The 25,948-nt window shown below is 36.9% G+C and overlaps 1 long non-coding RNA gene across 1 annotated transcript in view; it reads left to right on the top strand.

Annotated features, from left to right (window-relative positions):
• The window catches only part of LOC116438463, a 53,289-nt gene extending 31,326 nt beyond the window's left edge, over positions 1-21,963 (top strand). Inside the window, exons 3-4 of the long non-coding RNA XR_004237761.1 lie at positions 13,532-13,596; positions 21,354-21,963. This is a non-coding gene — a long non-coding RNA (uncharacterized LOC116438463). The remainder of the gene's footprint in view (positions 1-13,531; positions 13,597-21,353) is intronic.
• The last annotated feature ends 3,985 nt before the right edge of the window (positions 21,964-25,948 follow it).

Below are 25,948 nucleotides of genomic sequence, written 5' to 3'. Positions count from 1 at the left end.
CACCTTTACCCTATTTTATTCTCCAAATAAGAATTGAAGCGAAAAGCATTTCCCTTAATCTTTCTGGAAACATTTTGCTTCTAAAAATGAAAATTTAACAGGGTCCTTGTTGTCTGAAAAAAACCACAACATTGGAATAAAAGCAATTATGTAATTCTATATCTATCTAATTATGAGCTCCATTTTGCTCAAAAACTGCACATCTGTATAACATTAGTCAAAGAAAGCAGAAGAAATTAACTTATGAAAAATTATTTTTACATGTTTTGACCAGAAAAAGGTATCAGGTAAAATTGACAAGGTCTCATTTCAATTATTTTCTACTCTCACCCCTGATTAGGACTCTGGAATGAACTTTCTAACTCTAAAATAACTCTTGGTACTGAAACTAGGAGGTTCTTCCCATGCCCTTCTTTGCAGCAGTCTGCTTGCATTATCCAGTTCTTCTCACAAACTGAATGTCAAGCCTCCAAAAGACCTTCATCCATCAATGTCCTTGCTTTCTAGGTTTCACAAGCTCCTGAAGTTAAGGAAAATATTCTCTGCAGGTACTGGGAGTAGTTCACCAGCACTGCAAGAACAAGAATGTAAGCAGCAATGAGTTTCTCTGCTGGGAAGAAGTCTGCAAGAGTGATGTTTTATTCCTTTAAACAGGAAAATACACTTTCCTCATGTATTATATGTGTAGATTTCTACACTTTTTTTTCAGTAAAATCTTTCCGAGAGGTCACTTCACACACAAAGATGCAAGAGTAGAAAAAACCTGAATGCAGAATAGGTTCTGAGTTGTAGCATAGTAATTTGAAGTTAGTGATCCTTTGCCTGTAACAACTTTGAATTGGAAATCTCTGGCTACAGACATATCTTTAACATCATAGAGGCTGTTTTCAGAGCCAATATGCAGGTCTGCAGAAGTCATTGAGTCGTCCAGCACTGTTCATATCATTGCTAAGTATGTTTCAGGTCTTCCACAAAATATTGGTTACTCATTTGGCCATAAATATGTATACACACACACACGCGCACGCACACACACACACATTTTAATACCTGTCCAACTTAAATTGCCAGATCTTTGAGATATATTTTCACTGTTGACAGTGATTTCCTTAGTAATGCTTCATCACTGAATGATACAAAGGGAGATTTATAACATCTTTGGGTGTTTTTTATTTTATTGTTTTATTGTAATAAGATGAATTGAACAAAATCTTCACAAGTGTCCTGAAACAGCTTCTCTGTGGGTCCTAGTTTTTCTGGGGAAATTTTTACAACCCTGGACCTGGATTCATAAACATGACATGAGTACTGACAGAAGCCTTGGCTGCATTGACCAAGAGGTATAAAGAGGACATGCAGAAAAATTGTGACATTGGATTTATGGAGAGCAACTTGTTCAGGTTAGATGAGATGCTGGCAGTGCCTGCCCTACAGTTAATTTGTGAAGGGAATGATGACAGATGGTTTATTTTAAAGACCAGCTCTTCAAAAAAAAAGAAGCACAGTAGCGTTCCTTTTTGATGACCTGTATTTCTTACGTTTCTTACAGTTCACCTTTATTTTAAGGAAGTAGTGGTTTCATGTCTCTAACTTCAAATGAAAGTTTTATTACATGAGCTACACATTATCACTCTCTAACAGTTTTAAAGTACTATTTAGTATGATTGCATTGTCAGAATCAAAAGGTAATGCTAGTACAGATTTTGTTGTTGCATAAAGATTCTGTTATTCTTTATTGGAACTCAAACTTACTTTTATCTTTTCCCAAGTTTGCTATGTGTCAGTTCCAGAAATTGAAGAGTTGGGATTCTTGCCAAATTCAAAACAGCCCAAACATGCACCACAGACTGTTTATGTAGTCCGCCTCGGTTCTGAGGAGTCAATAGGCACCCCCCATTTATCTCTGCAAAAATATTAATTATCTAAGAATCAGCTAAACTGAAATGGAGAATTTTCTTATTTTGAGAGACACCAACACCAATTATAAACAAACACTTCAACCTGTGAAAAACTGTATCGGGGACATAATGCTAGACAAGGACCAAAGAGAGCAACTCAAATGAACTTATATCTGCAGAATATTGAAAAGGAGACAAAAATTCTTTATGGCCTAAGAAATATTCACCCTACAATTTCCTTAGTCTGTATACTAAAGATACTTAATTGGATTTATAATCCCACTTTTGTGCAAAATGGTGGGCATAAAGCCTAGGAATAGGGGCCTGTTTATTTTAAAAAAACCCAAACCAAACCAAAAGAATAACACCAAAACCCAAAAAAACCCAGAAACATTTCCTCAAATAATTACTTTTAGAAAAATCTGGCCATAACAGTTCTACTTTCAATGTTTGTGCCATCTATCTGCCTCTTGTTTTCCCTTTCAGAGACTTGCTATTATTGATGATTTGGTGTATTACTCTTTATTGCCTAAAACCCAAAATAGTTCAAGAACTGAAATCTAAAGCTGCATGAAATATGACTGCTTCAAACCCCTGAGGTTATAATATCATGAGAGATTCATCTGAAAACAAAGACTAGCAAATACTAGAACTTCCCCCAGGATAAAGTAACATTTGCTACCAATTAGTAGACTTTGTTTGAAACATTTGCATAATTTTGCTTACAAGCCAAACTGTGGGTTCCTATAAGATGATGCAAGAGGACTCTTTTTCCCTCTAGGGCAATTCAGTATCCTGTATAAAGGCTTAGAGCTATCTTCAGCAAAACAGCTAAGTCTCCAGTTGCCTCCCAAAAATATGTGGAAGGACAGCAACTCCACTGGTTTGTCTTCTCTTTGAGTGCTTCCCCATGCCTACATAGAGAGACTGTGCCATTTCCAGTGCTGTACAGTCTTACTTTCTGTTGCCATGTGGCCACTTAAGAGTTCTGTGATTTTATTAAGTCAGATAGATGCAAAAGTGCAGAAAAAAAAAAAAAAGAGTAAGTTAGAATCCTCCTGACATAGTAAATACAATCCCTACAAAGAATGAAAGGGCAAAAGCACTAGGTCATATTTCCAGACCCAGAAGTCCATCATGTTGGCATAGATCTACCAACAGGATCTTAGGTGATGTTTTGACTGAGTCAAAGAAGAAAAATCTTTATACAGAATCAAGTGTCTGCCAAAAAAAGTAACACAGACTTCAGACAATAAGGAGCTGGAAGAATCAGGATCAGAATCACAGATTTGTTTAGGTTGGAAAAGACCTTTAAGCTCATTAAGTCCAACCATTAACCCAGCACTACCAAGTGCCCCACTAAACTATGTCCCTAGATGCTGCATCTACACATCTTTTAAATTCCTCTTGGGGTGGTGACAGAAGCACTTCCCTGGGCAGCCTGTTCCAGTGCTTAGATACATTCAGATGTTTTACATAAAAATTGTAACCTTATCCATCCCTTTTTTGCCTTGTTTATGGCACAACGTAACAAATGCAAATGAGAGAAAACATGTGGAAACTGCATATAAAGATAGAAAAAGTATTGTAAGCATTATATCACATAGATTTTTTTTTAAAGCAAACCCTTTAGCATCTCATGCAAAACAATTTCTATAGATTCTCAGTTCCTAAGTGCTGTAGAACCAATAACAACTACTCTTTCCTAATTAGCTCTGCTCTTCCCACCATTAGAGCTATTTTTTAATTCTTATTAAGTATTAAATATAGAAAAAAAAAGGCACACTGCTTGTAAAACTCTGGCAACCACTAGGCATCTTCTTCATATTTCCTGCCATAATACTCTGAAGTTTGTCAGGCTGAGCCAGGATTGGCTGCTCACAGATACACTTCAAGCGATTTTTTGATATGAGACATTACAGCAATTTCTTCAAACTGTTAAAATGGATTTTGCTAGCCCTTTGTATTATGCCATTACATTTAGCCATGTCATTATTCTATTCATAATATTATGATAAGTTACCACAAATGGAATTCCAAACAAAAATATAGTGGGATTGTTTTTTCCCTTAGCTTTCTGTCCATCCCATACATTTATACACCAAAATAGCAGCTTTACAGAAGACAGCAGGTTTGACTTTATCCAGACCCCATTTCACCTGAAATGCTGCTATGACTAATGCAGTTTTTATTCTCATCCTACCCTGCCGAAATGCCAGTGACAAGATTTGCTGCTGCCTGAGGTCTGTGCCTGAACTAAAGCTCTTGATCCGTGGAAATTAAACTTGCAGTAAGGAGAACATATTCAAACCAATCTGGTAAACACAGAGGTTAGCAGGAGTTGTGATGAATTCCCAGACAGTGGCCTGAAGAGGGGGGTTGAAGGAGTCAAGGTATTCCTAACACAAGTGTTCTAGAAGGCTGCACCCTGCCCAGCTGTACAGTCAAGCCAGGACCGCTGGGTGGGAGGTGGCACTTCACCATAAGCATAGGTCAGGTTTTAAGAAAACAGTGATTCAGATCATGGTACACTGTGACTCCCCCTAAAGTTGTCTACAGTCTTGCAGGCACAACTAATTCTACCACAGCTGGGTGGTGAAAGAGTTTACCAAGAGAGAGGTCAGAGGAGAGAGAGATAGTTGTTTTCAGCACTACCATACTTCTTCAAATGCTAGTCATATTTACCACTTCCAAGCTACTGAAATCCACATTTAAAAGAATGTATAGCCTAAATGTTATTGTGTTGGCAAACAGCAAATAAATACAGTATTTAAATCTTTTTTCAAGCAGCCTACAATGCATGTCGCCTCAAGAAAAAAAGGGATTAACCTCAGCATTTAAATATAGTGACTAGCAGTTGCCACAACCAGATATGTATCTAATTTTGTCACTGCAGGCTGTACATGCACTGGTATTTTTGCATCCTAACAATCTAATTTTATACAATGGCAGCTGAGAATAGATTTTCAGAATGGTAAATATTCCTGCATGTCTAATTCGCATGCAAAATTTTCACGGAACCATGTACAAGTATAGTAAATAGGCATACAAATTTGAGTATAACTATACATTTATGTAATTCCGGCAAGCAGAGTGTCGTAATTATATAAACCTTTTTGTAACAATCACTATTGTTGCAAGAAGCACAACATGAAATATATAAAAAACTGTCTTCTTTTTTTTTTCTCCATGATCAAATTGCTTTTTTTGTACTCCCATCTAGCAGGATGAAAACATGCTCTTTGTTCAAAACAGGTTGCTTATTCAATGTATCCTGTTTTCTACCTACGTTGTATGCCTATGCAATTCAGAAGTTTCTTTGTCTGAAAAGAGGATTATACATTCTAAACTTATTAGGACCAGTCAGGAAATAATTTGCACAACCCATGATGATTCTTACAGGTTTCAAAGCCCAGAGAAGTGGTTAAGGACAGCACTGTTTTATTTGAATCAAAATATTTTGCCAATAGTGAAGTTCATATACATGTTAGTATAGACTGTCGAATTTAGAAGCTGATTTTGTCTGGTGTTTTTCTTTTCAGAACTTTGTTGTCTTATTAATTAATTCAAAAGTTTCTATGATTTTAATTTCTATTTTTATAAAATAAACTCAACTGAACCAATAAAAATGCTTACATCTAGTTTCTGCTCTCCATCTTTTACATTTTAATGCAATTTAATGTGTTTTAATGACTAGGTTAGGATAGATACAGATGCTAAAAATAGGAGACAACCAAATATAAAGAGCTTTCAGTCCCACTTTTATGCAGCATTATGTGACTAATGTTCCCTTACCTTCTAATCTTTAGACATTATTTCAAATCAGTCCATTCTCATCATTCTTTTTTCAAATCTGAATGAAGCAGTCAATTTGGCTTAAAAAATAACCAAAACACCTGAATAGAAAGCGCTTGAAAAATGGTACTTTAAAATCTTTAATCTTACAAAAGAAATGGGGGCCTGTTATTTTTTCAGTTGTTTTTTTTCACTTGAGGATGATGGAAAGAATGAAAATGCAAATTTTACCAAATATCTTTCAAAAAAATCCCCCATTCTCCTTTCATCTGAAGCCCAACAAAATATACTTTGTAAAATTAAAGAGCCAAAAACTAAAATGAAGAGTATAGCTTCCACATATTATGTATTTCTATGCACCATTTTAGGGCTTTTTTCCTGGTTAAAAATTAATGTCCTGGAATTTGTTTTTTACCCTCCATTGTCAATTCAGTGCATATTTCATATGCAAGCAAGGATAGTATCTTCCAGTATACACACAAAGCAGGAGACACAGATTCAATTCCTTTCTCTGCTGCTTAATAAAGGTCATATATCCTCATAAAAGTGTCAGGCTGTAGGGTATTGTGCACAGGACAGAGAAAGATCTTGGCTGTCTAAACAATTGGACCAAAGCAGAGAGCATCTTTAAGGAATTGCCCTGCACCATTCCAATTGCACTGGGTAATTAGAGCATGAATTTGAAGATGCCCTATTTTATTTCATGCTTTTAAAACATTAGATTCTTCCTCATGACTAAGCCTGATGTGTTAAATGCTGCACCTCATCACCGTTATTAGCCATGCCTAAAACATTGTAAGATGAAGCAGAACTTTGTCTGTGGACTGAGTTACTGTGGGTTGTGGTTTCAAACCTCTGTACTGGGTCTGGCTGGAATAAAGTAATGACATTAATTTTATTCAGAGCAGTCCATATAATGCTGTGTTTTGTATTTGTGGCTTAAACAATGCTGGTAACAGAGCAGTGTTTTCCTGTCCCTGTAAAGAGCTCTCAAATTGCCAGATCTATCTCTCCTCGCTTGCCCACTGAACTCAAGAAGCTGGGGGTGGGCAAGAGGCTGCGAGGGAACACAGCCAACCCCAAGTGACTAAGAATATATTCCACACCATTTGACATTGTGCTCACCAGTAAAATCTGAGGAAAAGGAGGAGAAAGGCACAACATTCAGAAGTACAGCATCTATCTTCCCAAGTAATAGTTGCATATGTTGAGGCCCTTCTTTCCAAGGAATGTCTGGACATGTGGCCAATGATGGGAAGTGGTGGATGAATTTCTCTTTTTGCTTTGGTTGCACTTGCAGTATTTACTTTTCCTATTTATCTGTCATTCTCTTGGTCCATGAGATTTTTTCACCTTTGTTGTATTTTTCCCTCCATCTTCTAGGAAAAGAGAGTGAGGAAGAGGCTGAGTGGGTGTCTGGACACTGTCTGGAGCCAATCCACCAGAGTACCAGGACCAAGCTGGGCTCATGTGTAGCTATTCCAGACATGTTAAGATGCAGAAATGTACTCCAGTTAACTTTAAGCATGGATTTAATGACCTTAGAATTCAGCAGCTGGACAAAGACTTTGACATTCTTTGTTTTGGATTTAAGATACAATTTAAACACCACATTGCAACTCTCAGAACTCACATTTCTTTTTGGAGCTAGTTTTAGCAGCGTGATTCTTGCATATTTGTCCTACAATGTACAGACCTCAGGACATTTAACAGTGAAAGAGAGGACAGCACCACAGTGAGGGTGGTGAAACACCAGAACACGTGGCCTAGAGGGGTGGTAGATGCCCCATCGCTGTAAACATTCGAGCTTAGGTTGGACCAGGCTCTGAGCAGCCAGATCTAGTTGAAGTTGTCCCTAATCATTGCGGGGGTGTTGACCTTTAAAGGTTTCTTCTAACCCAAACCACTCTGATTCTGCAAGGTCAGCCTTATGTTTTGAATGACTAAGCAGGGCCTGTGAAGAAGCATGAAATATTCGAGCTTTGTGCTTCGCTCAGCTTTCCTTCATCAGAGGTGGAAGGATTCTGTCCTGATTTATATTTGAACAAAATATAATAGCTACTGATTTGAAACATTGATGGACAGGTGGAAACTTGATAGAGTGAGTTATTCAAGCTGATAAAAAAGAAAAAACATTATGATAAAAAGAAAGAAGTTAAAGGTGACATAGAAAGAGAAGCCTTGTAAAAAGAAAAGTACCTATTTTATACTGTTTTTTCTCCCATTTGCCTCTTTTCTCCTGTAAGTTCTCTGTTTTCATTCTTAGCTTTGAGCTAATTTTCCCAAAAACTCATATATGTTTAGTTTTTTGTCTTCCTTTTTTTTTTTTTAAACTGGGAGATTCCACTTGCTTGGCACTGGTTTTTGGTTGTACCCCATCATCAGAATCTGTACAAGTTACCTCTCTGTGTGCTTTCTTATGGTCTTCATTTTTTGACTTTCAAAGATCTATTCCTTTTCTTTTATATGATGCTGTTATATCTTGCAAAGCATTTCATAGCCCCTGGGTGGTCAAGATTAACTACAGTAAAAGGGCTCTGTGTCTCTTTCATGTATGACTTTTATTTGTTTTTTCCTTGGTGAGGAAATCTACCACCATTCCATGCTGAGAACTGCAAGAACATAATCTGTGTTCCTGGAGCCCAACAAATTTTTTAACAATTATTGGTATAAAGGGGCTGTATCATATTACCATTTATAGATATGCAACTTACAGCTCTCAGAAGTAATTAAGTAATGACAAATCATACATATCTACCCTAGTACTTGCCCAAAGGTTAAGTAGCTTTCATGATGCCATTGTGCCATCATTTTCCTTTATTTCGATTGTCAGTTCTGAACATCTTGGTAACATACAACCTTGCATGCAGGAGAACTTTACTGATAATTACAAGTATGTGTGTAAGGACCAGAATTTCTTTAATTATTTAATTAAAAATTAAAAGCTTCTTTTTAATAATCTCTGTCTATTACAAAAAATTAGTCTTGTTCATGCCTCTCTACAAGTAACTAATTTAGTATCATAATAGATTTTAATCTGCTGCTTTTTCAGTTTTCAATCAAGGGCGATAGAAAAGCAAATCTTGAGATATATATTTGAATAAGCTCTCTTTATCTTAACATACATATATGTTTAAGTTTTTCTTTCATGTTTGCTATATCATATCCTGTAATGAAGGAATGCAGACCCTGGAAAGATCCGAGTGCAGTATTGTATAAGTGATTGAAAGGTCAAGTGGAACTATTTCCTCCTCTTCAGAAAACAGCAGTCTGGGAAGTTTATATCAGAAAGCTTCTAAGATTTTCCATTTTACATGGTTATTATCACAGGTCATTATGCTGTGAAAGTGGGGCCTGTGTACCATGTGAAGTGACAGCTGCTGTGTAAACTGTAACCGTTGTTTTTCAGTAACTAGGGGGTTTTTTTAACTCCAGCACTCCTTAAAACTCTCACATATCAAACCAAATTTAATTTCAAATACTTAGGAAATGTAAATCTTGGAAGCTTTTTGAAACAATAAATAGTGATTTCCTCTCCCCACCCCCCCCCCCCACTACTCCATATGTAGAAAACTAAAATTTTTAACTACCAGAAAGGAAAATAGTGATTTTTTTTGTTCTTCATGGTAAATTTTCCCTCTAAATACTCTGCATGAATTTTTTCCTCACAAAATATACTTCTACAAAATTTATGGAGAAAGATAAAGTTTCACATAATCTTAGTTCAAATCCATTTTGATTTTATCTGTATTTTTCCAAGTTTCATTCCTTTTATTGCTTTGTGTATGGCAACATTTTTTCCTATTTGTAGGTGGGAAGTTATATGCTTTAATTTTTTTTACTTTACTTTTTCAGAGATTTATAACTATTATTTGAAATAAGTACCTCCTTTTGTGCCTAATGTCTACTTGCTGTCAGAAAAAGAACAGAGGACGTGCATCTTATCCCAATTCTGATCTGGGAATTGACTCCAAATGGAAGGTGGCTGTGAAGAGTTGTCTAATGGCAGGGAAAACTTCTCAGCTGTATCTAAAAACTGGTGTGTTGTTTTTTTCTGTTGGAAACTTATTCCTAGATAAGGGTTAACTAGCTTTACAGACATGTCTTGGTCATCTAAGTGGAAAAATGAACTCGTATAGATCCTTTGGATCCTCCTGTTAATACCCAAATTCTTATTGGTCCACTGCTCACCCAGTGCTTATTCTTGTATCTCAGTAACAAAATGGTCTGCCTACATGTTAATAAATGGATTCATGTCTGTACTCTACTCAGTAACATTCAGTGAAAACTAAATAAATCAAATCAGAATATTAAATTAAATTAAAAATAGGTTTTATAAATACCAAGCACTAAGATATGGTTTACATTAAAAATATTGTGTAATATATTTATATACTTTTGTAATATATGCATACAAATCTAAGGCAAAACTCTGGCTTGTTCTGCATGTCATACTTTCCTATCACAGTATTACCTGTCAACATCCATATGTTGAAGCAGAATACATCTATGATCATAAAATGTTGTATCAGCACATGCCAGCTTTAGACAAGCTCTAAGAATATACCACAATCATGCTGGAGTTAGGAAAATGCCCTTTTATTTGATTCCTTAGCTAGTTGTCAAGACACCATTGTATTGAGATACTAAGTGTAGTGGTTTGGTTCAAAATATTCATTACTATTTACCTTCTGTGAGATAAGAATTAGGTGAAATGCAAAGCAGGCACCAAACTTGAAAGAATATAAAGGAGTTTATTAACAGACCTAAAAGAAGAAAAAAAATCATACCACACCATCAGAACACGTCTCCCCCCCCCCGCCTTTTCCCTTCTCCCACTGACAGTGTAAAAAGACAACCCTTGAGATGTTCAGTCTGTTTATCACTTCCATAATAACCTTGTTCAGTCCATTTAGGAAGAGGAGTCTCTCTTGTCCATGCTATGAAAACATTATCACAACGAGACAGCCGCCTGGGTTGGTTCTCTGCTCGCATGTGAGTCCCTTCCCATGACTTGCAGCTTTTCCCACAACTGCTTTCGAGGGTCCACTCTTGAATTACTGGGGTATAATTTTAAGGTTGAGCTGTTCAGAAACAAAAGTTGTCTTCACCTATCTCTGGGAGCATTTCATCTCTAAGAACAGAGGTCCTTCTCCTTCCCGGGGAGCAAAGGGTCTTCCTCATCTTCATCTCTAGGACTATCTCTGGGAGCATCTCTAGGAACTGAGGTTTTCTCAGTTTGGAGAAAAAGTTTGGTTTTCCATTTGGAGCAAGACTCCTCATCGCTTCCGTCTCTCCCTGTTCAAACTTCTCATTAAATTACAGCTGCTTCAGCATCTGCCTATCTCAGCACAGGTGCTTTTGCTCACAAGTACACGTTGAACGCTCCACCCCTCATTCCTTCATGAAATTACAACGGGTACTCTGATACATCATAGCTTTACAACAGAATTTCAGCTTTAAGCATCTCCTCTTTCTCTTCCCTCAGGTTTCCAGCTCTTCACAGCACTAAGAGGGTTAATCTCGCCCGGGCCTTGCAGCTGGAATGTCGCTTATCGCTGTTGGTCCCATGATCTTTTGCTGGACAGCAGGGCAGCTTCAGCTGAATCTTGGCTGCACTGGAGAGGGGGGGAGCTGAGCCGCTCTGGCTGCCCACAGCAGGGCTGGGGGGGTGCGTTCCGCAGGTAGAACAGGGCCCATCGGCTCCAGGATGGCCGTGGCCCGGCCCGGCCTGGCCCGAGCAAGGCCTGGGCCGGGCCCGCCGGCCCCCGCACGGGGCCCGCAGCCACCTGTCCCAGCACGGGAAACGAGAGAGGGCTCTGCCTGGGGTGTGTCTATTCTTAAATGTGGATCACAGAGGCGGTCACGATTTTAAGTGGCTTAAAGAATTGTCCATATTCAAACTGGCCAGCTGATAGGTTCTGTCAGGTCACAGAGGAAGCTGTAAGCACCTCTTTGCAAGAACATCACTTCCGAGACTATGCTTGCTAACCCATGACACTAATACAGTAAATTCTTTTTATCTGTCTTATGTTATATAATTCTTTTGCTTTCACAATCCTAACACTAAATTTCTTCCCTGCCTTTCTACCCAGCCACAGTTGCTACTACACGGCCCTCGTTGTCCAATTTATCAGCATAAACTGAAGAACATGTAAATATGCAGGGAATTATAGCAAAATTTAAGCCAGCTTTACATTTCCAGGGAATAAAAATTTTGCACATGTGTCATTTTGAATAGAAGCACAGTTACCACCATCTTGGATAACACACTGAGAATTTACTGAAAAGTTGTAAAGCTAAAATGACAAGCTGTTACAGCTGATAATCTTCACTACTCAAGATATCTCATACTATCCATCAACAGGACAAAGATAAAATGGAGTGTGCAATCAAAAAGATAGGAAATACTGAGTTTCATCATGTTACAGGAGAAATTGCAGCAAATTCTCCACAGCACAATCCAAACCTTTTAGTCTTGTAATGGGTTAAACAATTTTTGGTACTTAGACACCATAAAAATTTCAGCAACAGTCTGGCAACATATTCTTTGTGATATACTTGTCCAAGTAACATTTAAAAAACATTTTCAGCACTGTGGTGCCAAATCTGTGTTATGTACTGTTCCCTTTTATTCCCTATGTCCATTGAGAATGTAAACTTTTTAGCTGTTTCCAGAAAACGCCTGAACAATGAACAATATTTGGAATGTAATTATGTTTGTGACTTGGTCTCAGTGGAAAATCAGTTGTAATGGCTTTTAAACAAAAAAAAATACTTCTAAAACTGGGAAGGGGTATGCATGTGGGAGCAAATGATCTACCAAGTTCTTATTGGAAATGAAAACAGCAAGTTAGTTTATTTCTGTATTTGAGTTTTCTGGGACTGTACTGATATGCACAGCCAAGAGGAGAGCTAAAGCTATTTGCAACTGGTTTATGCTTGCAGCCTGAAAATGAGTATGTGTGGTAAAGCGGAAGAAAAAGGAAGACAGGATGTTCCTTCTCACAGTCTGTCTCTTGCTAAACAGAAACGTACCCCTATCAACTCCTAACCAAAGGACCATAGGAAAAGTTCACTCTTCTGAGAGGTAAAGTTGAACAGCAGATAAGAAGAAGGCAGAAGCACACGCCTTCAGTTTCCATACTCTCAATTTCCACACTGACTAAGATAAATTACTAGGAACAAAAGATAAAGCAGGCTACCCTGGAGGGCACTGACACAGAAGTAACAAATACTGCACTGGGAACTCAAGAGTAGATGAACTGATTACTGCTTCTAGGATAAAATTATCCTAGATTAGAAAGGGATAAATTCTCATTTGAGGACAGTTATCTCAGTTTAAAGAGTGGTACCAGTATTTGCTTATCAATTACTTTCTGGACCTAGAAGATGATATATTCAAATATGATATATTTGAATACATCATGTATTCAAGATCTGATGCAGCCTGAAGTTTTAGGTTTCTCTTGGCCAAACCATCATGTTTTAGAGCATGTCTCCAGTGTAATTCCTTCAGTTCATGCAGATGTACCTCGTCTAGCTGTGATGCACACTGTTCAGCACAAAACAAAAAAAATCTGCCTCAAAATACGGGTAACAATCCTGGAGGTGAGGTCACCTAGAGCTACAGGGAAATGCTGTATTTAGCAATAACCAAACTAGTTCAGAGTTCTCTGGGGTAAACCTGCAGTCACTGCAACAATATCTGAGGCTCCTCATCCACAAATGGACCAACAATATTGACAGAGAAGTGGTATATTCTTGAGGAATTGCAAAGTTAGCCTGCACTTTGAACATGCTTGCAAATGCTAAACATTGTTATAATTCTCCCATAGGCATAATGAAGTCTGAGGAATGATCATCTTTCTCTGACAAAATGAAGTCTTCCACTGCCCTCACTGTAAGTCAGTATGTAAGTTACAAAGAGATTTTGGGGGCTGATGTTCAAAGATACAGAAAAATTCCTTTGAAATTACCCCTCTTTCATCCAGACAGCACTTTTTAATCTATTTTTGTTTTGTAACATAGCCTCACCTTTCAAGAAATTTTCTTTGTTCATTCTGCTCTAACTCAATAGTTAAAAAACATCTCTGAAAGCACTTCCACCTGAAGGTTTGCTCCTCTAATGTAACTTGCACCAACTGTCACCATAGTGATTCCTCTAGGACTGTAACACATTAAAAAAAGAAAGAAAAAGAATCTGCTGTCAAACACAGCTAGCTCTCACATCTTGAACATCTGATGACGTCTCCATGAGATAATGCAACTTCTTGCTGGGAAATCAAAAGCACAGCTGTACATTTCACACATACACACAGGCACCAGGATCCAGAGACAGTGCCACTTTACCATCCTGAACATCGCAGCAAGGCTGGTGCTCTCCAGAATAGTTTTTCTATAAGATGTTCTATAAGATTAATTTTAAAGTCCACTATCTTTAACCTCGTCCCTCATTTGTACTGAATAACCTGAGGGACTCTAAATGAATGTGGCAACATTGTATGCACTAAAGTAGCAGTCTGAGGAATAAATTTTGCTGTTTGTACAAGAATCAAACCAAACAAATGGAACTGTTTATGCTGCACTTTTCTTTAAGCTGGAACAGGTGCATAACATGAGTCCTAAGAGCGCATCCATAATTAACGAGACTAGAGTTGTCTTTTAATCGTGACCTTTTGACATAACAACATTTTAATTGGAAACCAGCAAAGAGAAGACCAGACCAGAATCACCTAGTTAGTGAAGCTGTACAAGGGACAAATTGACTAAGTCCTAATTTTCTGTCTAACAGGCCTAATTAACATCCAGCTTAGATTTGGGGTTTAATGCATATTTATGACTCTGCTATGTCGTACTAGAAACACTTTTTGTAAACCATGGAAGATGCACACTTTTCCTTAAATGGATGATAATGATAAGCAGTGCATTCTCTTCCAATTTATCAATAACTTTTAAACATACCTTGTGGTTAAATGCAGAACAAAAAAGGGTTTGAACTACTACAAAGAACAACAGAGAAAAGACACTTTGCAATTTCTTTTTCAATCTGAGAAAGTTAAGGAGGTGCAGATTTATATCACTAAATGTAAAAATTAGGCCAGAATTGAAACATGACTTTTAGAATCAATTGTTCTGTGAAGATATAAGTATGGTTTTACTGTCTCCAAAAGCCTTTAATATACCCTCCACCAACAGTTTTCAAAGTCTACAACCAGGGTAAAAGATCAAAAACAGATCTATACAGAAAAGCTCCCAGGTATAAAAAATTATGCTTCTTCTCTTGAAATGCTGCACCATGGCAATTATATTCAAGGTAATCATTATGGAAATTTGGTTAGAGTTAACCTAGAGATGTTTTGAGATTGAAAACAACATAATTCTCTGATACACGGGGACTTTGTGAAGATCCATATTTCTCTGAAAATTTAAATGTCTGGTACTTTAAACTGAGACTGCTCAGGTTGTTCATGACTGAAAAACAAAAACATAAGACCTGATTCCTTGTACAGAATTAGATGGCTTTCTAAATATAAAGTTGCCAATGGGGGGTGGGGGAAAGGTTATTTTTAAAAATTATCCCATGCATAAATGGCATATATTATCATTTGATTTAAAATATATATATATTTATCCTAGCAGATCCTGGGCCTGCAGCTTAAAATCACACAGACAACTGTGAAGTAAGCAGTTATTTAGGATTCTGGAAATGCTACTAATCCACAAATTAAAATTGCAGTTTGACTCAAAATAAATCCAACACTAAGTACCTCTTACATATGACCATGTCCCTATGCTACCTCTCAGATGTTTTACATTCCTAATCTTTCTTCCAGTTGTCTATCAAATTCTCTGTGCCCTGTTGCAAATTAACTTTTTAAAAGACAGTTACCTTTTAAATTAGAAGTGCCACAATTTTACAGGAAAACAATTTTCTTTTCTTGCAAGAGACTTTATACATACATGGCATGGACATGTGCTGTTCAAGATACTCTCAAATTTCAATGATATAGAAGTTAAGAGATATGGGTAACATGCTGGTGAAGAATGGTTTAGCTATGACAGGATTAGCTGGTTTAGCTATGACAATGTGGTGTGAATTTGCCAAGGAAACAAACATTTACTTTTGCCTTTTCTGTGTTTATCATCTTCACTGCTACGTACAAAAATAAGCTATATACAAAAATTATTACTATAATGTTATTGTAGTTACCTGAATGAAAAGAAGTGTCACACTAACATGGTGACTCCAGCATCATTCAAGGCTTACTTAGTAGTCAAAGAAAGTCTTACGTTAATACAATGTTTAATGTGAGATGATGAGTTCAAGTGACTTACGACACCTCTTTTTTCTGACTTGAAAAGCAGTAATAATGGCACTTGATTTGTAATTCTTTTTGTAAGGCACCCAGCAAAGTGATGCTAAATAGTGAATAAATCAAAATTAAATACTGCCAAATTCGGTATGTGGAATAGGTGAAGTTCTTGAACCAAAATTCATTTATCTGAATGAAGATAGCGGGCAGAGACAACACCTCTAGGCATCACCCCACTAGGAATGTCACACCAGGCATTGCTGCCTCTTAAACTTCTTTCAGTTCATGACATGCTTACCAAAATGTAGAAGTGTCCTCACAGTTTTTCATTAAGCTGTACACCATGCTCAATGTAGCTCAATGCTATATTCATTACTAACGCACATCTACTGCTCATGGAGTGTCACAGAATCCCTCACCACCAAGAGGAAGTGAAAACATGTATTAGGCAAACTCTGTCCATGCAAAAAAACAAATTGGAGGTCACAACTTGAAAACCGTCCCATCAGTCCACAAAGGGATTTAACAAGCTCAGTCTCTCCTGAAATTTTCAGAAGTAACAGAAAGTATTTTTGACTATATATGTAATTCCAAAACTAATGTAAAACAGAGTGATGAATGAGGAGATATACTCACCGCTTTTTACTGGCTAGGCTCGTAGTTCAATGCCTTAGAAAGCCTCGGGCGGCCTAGAGAGGTAGCACGGGCAATCCAGCATTTCAGTAGCTCTGAAAGCAGCAAATATTAGCTGCAAAACTGATACCAGATCCAGCAGAAGCAAAGAGGGAGAAATATAGCTTTCAGCTTGCCTAATTCCTGCAATTGGAAGCTTTCAAACAGAAACAGAGACAAGATGTTCACAGAAAGGGTGCAAAGCCAAAGAGAGCAGGCCCCCTCTTGGGTCCTTCTTTTATTCGGAGAAGGGGAAAGGGGAGGACTGGGGGTGACCCAGGGTGACCGGCCAATCAGACACTGCTAAAGAGTCTGAGTTACATTTGGTTTTGCCCGCGCTTGGAACAAAGGAGTTCAGAACACATGGCAGAGGCAAGTGTCTTGGGGAGGGGGAAGGGAAGCTCGGAACAGGCAGCAACAGATTAATACTTTCTATTCAAAGTTACAAGTAAGACTTTATATTCAAACTGAGTCCAAAACCAAGGTGTGATTCCATAACAATTTAAGCACCTTACAAGGAACATTTGAGCACCAAAGCAGGAGGAATTGCCACTGTCTTAGTTTACAAAAGCAGTGCTTTGTTTTTATATTTGCCTTTTTCCACTATTATGCTTTGCTCAGATGGCTGAAAACTCCCCCTGCTCCTCTGGCTTCTACAAATATTGCCTTCAGCTTCCATCCCCTTCTTTAAGTTGAAGCAGTTTTCAGGCTATTCAGGAAATTCTCTCTTGAATAGTTCTGATAAGATTCTCTATTTCTCTAATATAGTCTACCCCAGATCAAATATATTCATTTATACAGTTGAAAGTCCTGCTTTCTAGTTCTTCTCATGTTCTCTGTCTAGAATCAAGGTTAGTCCAGCATGGTATATGAAGTTATAAACTGAGTTTGTGCTTCACTGCTTTCAATGTCAGTATCTGAAGCTAGGGTTTTTGAAGGAAGGCTTCAAGAAGGAGGATTTAAAAACAATAAATAAATAAATTACTCTTGCAGTGGAATAAATTCACTAGATAATAATCATATAGTTTTAGAATAGGCAACCTGTCACAGCTTTAAGAGAAAAAAATAACAAAATCTAGGTTATTACAAGGGTAAATAAGTTATGATTTATTTTGTGAAAGCATGTACAAAATGGCAAATATTGCATTTATCTGCCTGTATATTTTGTTTGCTCGCCTCTAATCAGTATCCATAAATAATGTATTTACAATAACAAATGCCTCTTAAAATCTTTATTTTCAATATTTCTTAATGATTGTCACATTCTGCAGTTCAGTCAGATCTGTCATGATCACAAGCTACAATATGCCTCCTTAGTGTGCCCTGCGTCATTTTATGAATTATTACTATTCTCCATCTACTCCAAAACCTCTCCTTTCCAAATTATTTTCTCTCTAATTTTATGAATCCATTACATTTCTATTTGCTCTATTTACCCTGTCTTCAATTATAAACGCTTTTACAACCAAAGTCTCTGTGAAATGCTGTATAGTTTCATAACATAATAACTTACTGTATATTTTTGCATGTATTAGTCAGAATTCTAACTAAAAATGATTAGTGATTTTGATCTCTTCACAAGACAGGTCTGACCCAGACAATGAAAAAATATTTCCTAGAATTAATACATGGAATTTGAATGTTTAATGCTGTTGTACATGTGACACTCTGGTATTTATGCGCAAGAAACTGGTGGGAGAAAAATTCTGCAACATGGTGTGATTATCTCTACTTACCAAACCTGAAAGATTAATCTGAAAAGCTACACAGCAGGAAAAGACAGATGCGAAACTGTAATCAGCATTTTCTAAAAGACTACATAAATTTTCAAAAAACACCTTACTCTTTTTTAGGCTGAGATTAATTTTTTTAGACTGACAACCTCAACAAGTAAAAGAGACTGAATAAAATGTTATATTTTAAACATAATGTGTATAATTTAAAGATAACTATACCTGAAACAGGTGTGCAAGACTAACGGTTACATGACTGCAATCTGGTCAATAGTACTTTTATTAATTCTTTCAAGAAACACTGTAAACATAATGTCAGAGTTTAAATTTTTGCACACATCCTTTGTGTAACTGTGAAATCTAACGCATACATGCACAGCTCTATCACTTGCACAACTGGCATGGCTCAAAGCTGTATGTCCTGGTTTTGGCTGGAACAAAGTTAATTTTCTTCCTAGTAGCTGGTACAGTGCTGTTTGGATTCAGTATGAGAATAATGTTGATAACACACTGATGTTTTGGTTGTTGCTAAGTAGTGCTTACCGTAATCCAAAGGCTTTGCAGGTGCACAAGAAGCTGAGAGGGAGCATAGACAGGACAGCTGGCCCAAACTGGCCAAAGGGGTGTTTCATACCATGGAACATTATGCCCAGTTTATAAACTGGGGGCAGTTGGCTGGGAGGTGCCAATTGCTGCTGGTCTGGCCCCTCGGTCAGTAGGTGGTTAACAATTGTATTGTGCATCACTTGTCTTTCCTAGGTTTTATTCTCTTTGTCTGTTGACTTTCTTTGCACCCTGATATTATTATTAATGTTGTCACTATTATTAAATTTTATTTTAATTTCATTTCATCTTATCTCAGCCCATAGGTTTGGGTTTTTTTTTCCTGTTTCTCCGTCCCAACCCACTGTGTGGTTGGGGGCAGTTAAGTGAGCATCTATGTGGTTCTTAGTTATTGGCTGTGGTTATACCATAATAGTGTGTTTTAAGCTGGCAGGGAAAAAAATCAACAGCTTCTTCCTAACCATGCAGTGCCTTGCTTTGGATACTAAATACTTTGTCACTCTCTGGTTGCATGGGTGCTACGTCGTATTTGTAGGGCCCCGTTCTTAGACTCTTTGATTCCAGCATAATCAAGTAAAAACCCACTGCCTTTTTAAAATACTCAAGTATGTATAAGCCTCTATTTTCTAGCCTTTCTGTCATAGAATCAATATTTCACCCATTTTAATACGCCTTTATCCAGGCAGAAACAAAATAAGTGGCTTTAAATGAAGGACATCTCATACTATAGTACATCCTAACTCCTGGTGACAGCTCAGGGTCAGTATTCAGTACTAGGTTATAGAGAAATGCTGATTAATAAGCCTTTGCAAGACTGCTTTTAGGTACCTTAGTACAATGACAAATGCCCAGGTTCTAGAACAAATGGTTTAAGACAACTTTGGTTGTCTTAAATGGTTTACAGCAACTCCAGACTGCATTTTCAAAAGCTGAATAAAATTTCCAAATAAGTGAAAGCCTGTTATTGTCTTTAGGACTTCAGACTTCCATACAGCATGCCAGGGTTTTCAACTCACTAGATTTATTCTGCTAAAGGAACTGGAAAGAGTTTGTTTCACACTGCCACAAAAAACAGTGTTTACACAGGACACTGCTGTTAACACACAGAAGTCTACATGGAATATGTAAAACAAAAAATCTTCATAAGCTATATGCAGGGAAATTAATGTAATTCACTAGGCTTCGAAATACAAGTCTATATAACTTACATTAAACTGACTAAAAACTAAAAATATATTAAATATATGAAATCAAATATACTAATTTCTATAAAAAGAGAACTTTTCTTAAGCTTACAGGAAACCTTTTAAAAAATCTTTACACATGAATTCTAAAGTCCTTCCCAATCCTTTTGTTTCTGCTGGCAAAGGCAAGTCCAATGAGATGTGAGCATGTAAAGGAAGTCAGGTGCCTTTTGTCATTATGAAAGTACAACAGCACCATTCCGAAATGCAGCACCCTTAAACAGGGAAAGGCCTTGTTTAAAAGCAGTCACCTTGAAGAGGGTCAGTATTCCTGGAAACAAAGAGATCATCTCAAGAAACATGAAGAAATCCTCCTTTAAGGCTAGGTGCTTAAATTATGTTTATTTATCTGTCATCTTAGTAAGACATAGCATAAATCTCAGTTCAAGTACCACACACTTACAGGTTTCTTCTTACACAGTGATAATATATGAGCACGTATTAATTAATCAACACACCTAGTGAATTCCAGATTTAACCAACTACACTGCTCCTTTCATGTTTCTCCGGTACAAATGTTCTTGGCATTTATTTCGGTAGAAAGGAACAGAGTGGACTTACTCCATACAAAGTGCTTACCTACTGTCTTAAAATAGATGCATCAAAAAACCCCCACAATTTTTAAAAAATAAAATATATATTGGTATGCAATAGCAAAATTATGTATGCTTTCATTGCAGATGAAATAATTGTCTTAAAACTGAAGGAAAGATATTCAAGTCAAATCACAATGTTTCATTTCATCTTAATGGCCAAGAGTGTATTTATTATTTTAAAATAAAATTGATGTACATTTCACAAGGATAACTTCTTTTTAGTAAGAAAAATGCCAATATTTAAGTTGGAAATTTTCTACATAAAAAAATTTTAAGAGGTCAGAATTTGGGGAAAAAGGGTGAGCATTCAGATGAGACTGTCTGATGAATAGGAGATGCAGTTGCAAAATATTCTAGCGAACCAGAATCTACATTTTTCACCCTTTCCAAGAAAATTCAATTTTCTACTGCAGCATAACAAAACTAAGATACCAGCCTTTAACTTCTGCCAGTAATTATCTATTCCTGTTATTTCCTGCTCACCCATTGCACAGCTGAGTTTTCGATTTCCACATCTCCATCTGTGACCTTCTAGGCATTCCCACAAAGATGACATCAAGCTTGGAGACCTGCATTGTGAGAAATAAATGGGATGTATCAAGCTGTTGCTGCGGTCTGCTGAGAGAATCTCAATCTCCTTCTCTTATAATACCCAACCAGGTTCTTGAGCTGGGAAAAGGATGTTGTTGAGATCCTTTGATTGCCCAAAGAAATCCAGAAAAACAAAGAAACTTCTCGAAAAATTTTGTGCTGATGCATCAGATGTCAACCACTCTTGACAGGAGATGGGATCTCAGTTTTCTTTCCTCCATTGCAGAACACAATGCAAATGTTAAATAGTTCCTTGCACATTCCTGAAAGAATGGCCATGTTAGAATGCTCTTTTGGCTTTTTGCTCTCACTGTTTTTTGTTCTGGGTTTTACCTAGATGTCTCAATCAAGCCAATGAACCAGAAAAGATTTTTCTGTGCATTCCACTACATTTCAAAGTTTGTTTATTCCTTCATATTATTTTGTCTTTGAAGACACAGAAATCCACTGGGACTAAACAGCAGATGTAATAGATGTCCTGCAATTACAAGAAATTAACAGTTTCTTCTTATTTCTTTCTCACCTGAAAGTAATAAAAATAGAGTTTTACTCACTGAATGTCTGTTTTTTCTGTGGTGGTCTGAGGAACAGAGCATTTATTTCCTAACAGCACTGAGAATTTTTAATAGTATTTTTCATGTGATTTTCTCCTATTGGCAGATGCTACCATTTGCTTTATGATATGCCTGCAAGTCTACAGAGCTGGCCCATTATTTTCCAAATAATCAGTCCACCCATCTTTACATTTTTACACTTTGGGAGTTCCAAGATCAAAAAATATACATAGCTTTCACAGTTTCATTCTGAGCCTGCATACTCTCTACAAAATGCTAGAAAGACTGAATGTAACACACTTGAATTAGCTCATGGGTTAGAAAACTGTCTTTTTTCAGACCTTTCACATTCTGCCCAATGTTTAAGAAAATGCTGAAGGAAAAAGATGAAGCCTGAAACTATTCAAGAGCCTTTTTTCAGCATACTGCAAACATACTTTGTCCCTACAGATATTCAGGGTTTGTCCATACACTCAACACCATCAATCTAGAAACAGAATTAAATAGGCAGGTATGTTCAGAAATGCCATACGCTCTAGATTTGAAGGAATTATTTCAAGAGTTATCCAAACAAGGAAAGGACTCTTTTATTTTCTAATGAACTGTCTTGCACAACATTGGTTTTCTTATAAACAAAGACATTGGTACCCGGTGCTGCAGGGGGACCTATGCAGTGGCGCTTGCTAGAAGAGTTTGTACAGAGGTAAGCAAGCAATAGCTTTGGAAAGTTCTTCAAAACCATTTAAGGTAAGGATTCTCTATAACTACATTCTCTTCCATACAATTGTTGTCAGTAGCTCAAATTAGGCTAAAATGGAGCAGTTTGCCACCTTAACTAGTGATCTGCTCAGCCAGCTTCATCTGGAAATTGAGTTTGTAAAAAGTAGTTCACAGAGTATGACTCAAGAGAGAGCTGCTGACACTTAATTTTTAGATCTGTTCTCATTCACTTTCTTGAGATGTACTTTTGAAAACATTGTCAAGTATTTCTCATTTGCCCGTGCACCTCTGTAATTTAAAAGAACAAAGTTGTTATACTCATCTACAGTAATTTTTTTTACACTTTTTTGTGAGGAAAATCAATTCTGTTGACTTGTAGAAGTTGTGTGGAAAGAAAAATCTATTATATGCAATGAAGAAAAATTATTGGATTAAATTAATTTTCTTTAAGTGTCAAACTGATTTTCATCTTGCACACAACACATGCACTGCAAAGCCAATTTTATTGTTAAAAACTGCAAAACCAAATTAATTGCTAAAATTCTAGAATAGCAATCTGTAGTCTGTTACTCAAGGCATTTGAAACATTTTCTCATGACCCTCTCCTTATAATGGACCATCCATCCAAGTCAGTGTGGTGAATTTGGTTTAACAGACTAACAGTAACTTTCATAATATGCTGCAGATCTCAGTAACCTAAGGCATATAACACTTCTTCTTTGACAGCATCCATATAAACGAATTATTAGTAATTATGCTGATGTTTTGCATTTTCCATTTCAATGACAGATATTTTGTCATAGAATCATGATATAATTGGTGTATTCCAGGAGAGAAGACAAAAGGAAAATATTCGCTTGCATTGCTTGTCAGCTACAAAACCAACTGGGATTTAAACATTTTAAGCTTATTAAAATAAATCTGTCATCTAAACCAGCCAAATACATGAAAACGATATAATTTTACTTTCCACAGTGGACTTGATCTTAACCTAAATTATTTGGGTTGCATGGACCTTTTTGGGAATCTGCTACTCAAATTACATGTGAGTCTTGAGCACCACATAAGGAGTGCCTCACTGACACATTATTTTATTGATCATGAAGTCAAACAACTGAGTCCATCTGTGCAGCACATACTGTTTTTACTTCTTCAGGGTTCCTAAGATTCATAAGCTAATCTGTTTCATCTTTGCAAGTGACTTTAAAAAGTTAAAGACTGTCTCATATATCAGACAAGTAAATAAATAGTGAAGGAATGAGAAGAAGCACTTCAGATTTCTAGACTAAGCCCATTAACGTTCTACAGGATGAAAAATGGGAAAGCCACAAACTAACACTTCAGAAATATGTAATGATAGGCAAGCCCCAAAATACATCTTTTTTTGTAGGTAAACATCTATGTTTGGTCCAAAATATAAAGACTTTAAAAGAAAATGCCCTTGGCTTCAAGAAAGATGCTAGTCTTTCTTATGCTTGTGTCTTGCTTTCAATGCAACTTTCTTTTATAAAATATAAATGGCCTTTACAATCTTTTCTTCGTTTAAGTGAAGGAAAAACCAAAAAAGCAAGCCTTGCTGGCCAGCTAATGTTATAGTATCTTAATTTTCCTTCAACAAGGAAACTGAAAAAAACTGCTGTCATGGTTTAAGCCCAGCCAGCAGCCAAGCCCCATACAGCCGCTCACTCACTCCCTGACCAGCAGGATCAGGGAGAGAACTGGAATGGTAAAAGCCAGAAAGCTCATGGGCTCAGATAAAGATGATTTTCTAGGGAAAGCAAAAGCCATGCAAACATGCAAAGCAAAACACGGAATTAATTCACTGCTTCCCATGGGCAGGCAGGTATTCAGCCATCTCCAGGAAAGCAGGGCCCCATCACACGTAACAGTGACTTGGGAAGACAAATGCTACCACTCCAAATGTCCCCCCCTTCCTCCTTCTTCCTCCCACTTTATGTAGTGAACATGATAGTCTGAAATATTCCCTTGCTCAGTCTATGTCACCTGTCCTGGCTGTGTCTCCTCCCATCCTCCCATGCACCCCTGACCTCCTTGCCATAGTGACAGTGCAAAAAGCAGAAAAGGCCCTGGCTCTGCATAAGTCCTGATCAGAAAAAACAAAACCATCTCTATATTAATCAACCCTGTGTTCAGCACAAATCCAAAACAAAGCCCATACCAGCCACTGTGAAGAAAATTAACTGCACCCAACTGAAACCAGTAAAATGCCCCATGTTCTATATAAGAGGTTTAAACAAAACTTAAGGTATATTAGAAGAAAAAGATATATTTGGGAGGTGTCATTGCAATCATACTTCATTGTTTTTAAATTACAATATGATACAGATGCTGGTACTGTTTGAAGATTAAGCAAGAACTTTTTTTTAAGATGGTGGTGATATTCATAAAAAAGAATGAGCGCTAATGACATTAAATTTGTTATTTAAAATGGAAGACAAAAAGCTACAATGATCTGTGCTGTCAGCCTTTCTATCAGGACATTATGTTCCTGTGAATATGTGATTCCCAGGCTGCTTAATGAAAAATACCAGGTGAGTATTTGCTGAAAATTCTAATTAGGTTTATACAATGACCAAAGAACAATACAGGAACCTACTAACAACATGACAATTACAGTTTCTCCTGGAAAGTGTCTGCAACCAGCTAAAGAGCAAGCTGTATAAAGCAGATGAAAGGAAAATATGGGCTAAATTTAAAAATAAGTGTGCAGTGTATTGACAGTAAATTGATTCTGGTAATCATACCTGATAAGCCAAATAAAAACCTGTTGTTGACTTTCTTTGAGTCCTTAGACAATGTACTTTGGTAAAACTGATATCTGAACTAATATAATGATCTTTGCTTTAATATGTCTTCTGTTCAAGAGGCCTCTTATTTCTCTTCCAAAGACCTCAGAGGTCATACAATGAAAATGTTACGGGGGTGTGGGTGGGGGAAACAAACAAAGCAAAAACAAACAAACAAAAAAACCTACAAAACCCCACAAAAATACTCCCAGTGGTTCAGGGAGTTTAATAAGCTTTTATACTATTTATAAGCTTAAACCTCATTTATAAAAGAGCTGTAGGAACAATGAAAGAGCTAAAGAACAAAGAGACCATTATGCTGTTTCCTAAATATGTGCAGTTGTATTTTTATTAAAATGTTCTTTAGGTGTTTTTAGACTTCAAACCTGCATCGCCAAGTCAAATATATTAGATTTCACAGAGCTTCTGGATAAAGACATTTTTTCTTTGCCACCTCC

The sequence above is a fragment of the Corvus moneduloides genome, chromosome Z, assembly GCF_009650955.1.
Source record: "Corvus moneduloides isolate bCorMon1 chromosome Z, bCorMon1.pri, whole genome shotgun sequence".
Taxonomy (NCBI): Eukaryota; Metazoa; Chordata; class Aves; order Passeriformes; family Corvidae; genus Corvus; species Corvus moneduloides.
Note: the sequence above shows the minus strand (reverse complement) of the source record. Positions and strands in the feature narration are given on the sequence as shown.